This window comes from Austrofundulus limnaeus, unplaced genomic scaffold, assembly GCF_001266775.1.
Source record: "Austrofundulus limnaeus strain Quisiro unplaced genomic scaffold, Austrofundulus_limnaeus-1.0 Scaffold2985, whole genome shotgun sequence".
Classification (NCBI taxonomy): Eukaryota; Metazoa; Chordata; class Actinopteri; order Cyprinodontiformes; family Rivulidae; genus Austrofundulus; species Austrofundulus limnaeus.
In genome coordinates this window covers 1-2,124 of record NW_013955387.1, presented here as the reverse complement: position 1 = coordinate 2,124, position 2,124 = coordinate 1, and the positions used below count along the sequence as shown (strand labels likewise).

The 2,124-nt window shown below is 41.1% G+C and overlaps 1 long non-coding RNA gene across 1 annotated transcript in view; it reads left to right on the top strand.

The window, feature by feature from the left end:
- The window catches only part of LOC106511604 (uncharacterized), a 4,289-nt gene extending 3,825 nt beyond the window's left edge, over positions 1–464 (top strand). Inside the window, exon 2 of the long non-coding RNA XR_001309544.1 lies at positions 258–464. This is a non-coding gene — a long non-coding RNA (uncharacterized LOC106511604). The remainder of the gene's footprint in view (positions 1–257) is intronic.
- The last annotated feature ends 1,660 nt before the right edge of the window (positions 465–2,124 follow it).

Here is a 2,124-nt window from a genome sequence, read left to right as displayed (position 1 = left end):
CCTCGGTTGTTACTGGTGGTTATTTGAGTCACTGTTGCCTTTCTATCAGCTCGAACCAGTCTGCCGAGTTGCCGCCATGTGATTGGCTGATTAGAAATTAAGTGTTAACGAGCAGTTGGACAGGTGTACCTAATAAAGTGGCTGGTGAGTGTATATATTTTCATTATATGTATAATATTTTATTTTACTCTGTCATGGTCTAATTATTTACATCTGTTTCCCCTTGACACTCTCCATCACTCTTATCTTTCTGATAGCTCCGGACGACTCCAATGGACTGAACTCTAAAAGACTCTTTGGGCTGGGAGTCCTGTGATAGGCTGGACAAAACTGTCACATGGTGTTGACATAATGTATATTATTGGCTGTATTCTGCTGACGCGTTCAGTCGCAAGCATGCAGAACCTTCCTGATTCAGTTCTGTTTGTTTGTTGCTCATAATTAAACCATATTTGATTATCGTATACGCAGACCTTTCTGGTATTATTCCAACGTGTTTCTGCTTTTGCGACGACAACTCCATTTCTTTTGCCTCAAGTTCACTGCTGACAGATTTGGGGGGGAGACACACACACACACGCACACACACAGTAAGAAGGCTCTAAAGAGAGGAGGGGGTGTGGGGGCACGTCTGCACTGTCAAAGTCAGCTGTGCGTCACCGACACACACGCAGAGACAAAGGGGTGGAGAAAATGACAGGCTGCCTCTAGGAGGCAGAGAGAGAGAAAGAGAGAGAGAGGGARTAAGGAGGGGCTTAATGGTTTTTTAAAAAATAACTTTTGCCTTATTAATTTATAAAACCAGAATATTTTCATTAAATCACTTACTTTCACTGACAGACACGCGTCGGCTTTGACCAGACGGCGTAGCTTGATCTAAAATTAAAAAATAAAATAAAAATAATTTAGAACAGGAACCAGAAATTGTTAAAACAGGAAATACGTCACGGATGTGAACAAAAATGGTCGATTCATTCTTACACTCACCGTCCGCATCGTTTTTCACCTCGTCAGGTTCTTTTCTGCTTTTCGGCTGTCGGAGCAGGGACGTCCCCCGAAGAGACGACGGCTTGCTGGGGTTGAGATGGTTGAGACGGAGGACGGCGCACAGAAACGGATACAGCAGGAGGAGCAGACCTGGGAGTGGGACCAGAACCGCTACCAGACACACCTGCCGCTGCCACACCTGATCTGGGGTCTTGAAGACAGTGGTGATTGTGATTGAGTTGCGGTGAGTTGACAGATGCATGATGTGAATTCTCCTTTTTATAAAAGCCCACTTTAGTTTCTTTGGGTCCGCTGTCTGATACAGAAAAAAATACAAATTTTTAGATGATGAATCTGATAGACAAAAAAAAAGATAAACAGATGGTGTCAATAAAAAAGGAGACTTACTCGTTATGTGATCAAGATCAAAATAAGCAAATTCTTGATCATCATTAGAAAGAATGGCATGAATCTGTGTGGTGAAATTCTGCGCTGAGAAAAAAAATTAATGCATTTTTTTAGAAGCAGATAAAAGAAATATGAATTAAAAATGTTTTTTTGGTTAAATTAGCAAATACTTACAGGCCATAGTTTTCTCCTTTGTTTATTGATGAAGTACTTCTGTTTACAAGGATGCAAAAGCAAAAATCAAGAACACGGATGGAAGGCTCTAGCAGGCGAGAGGATTGAAAATGGACACTGGTCCTCTGAGGTCTGCATTTATAGAGAAATTTTCCCACCTTTTTTCTCAAACAATGGTGATGCATAATTGAAGAAAATAATAGCCATTTTCAAGGATGAAAAGTTATAAAGTAAAACAAAGCATCGGTTGCAATAGAAAGTGTTTTCTCATGACCTCAGAGGTCAGGCTAGTCATTGGTCAGGCGAACAGAGAAAGAATAGGAGAAGAACAATTGAATGCCTTCTGTCTTATGATCGGAAAGGAGAAAAAGACACTTTTTTCTTGCCTTTGTTCAAGCATCTGTCCTTTTTGAAGGATAAAAGTTTTTTAGTCAGAGCGGCAATTCACTTTTGACCACAGAGGTCAAAGTGTTCAGGTTCATTGACCGCTGTCATGGTGGCCTACCATACAATGAGACAGGGTTATGTGTGTGAGTGTGTGTATGTGTGTGTGTG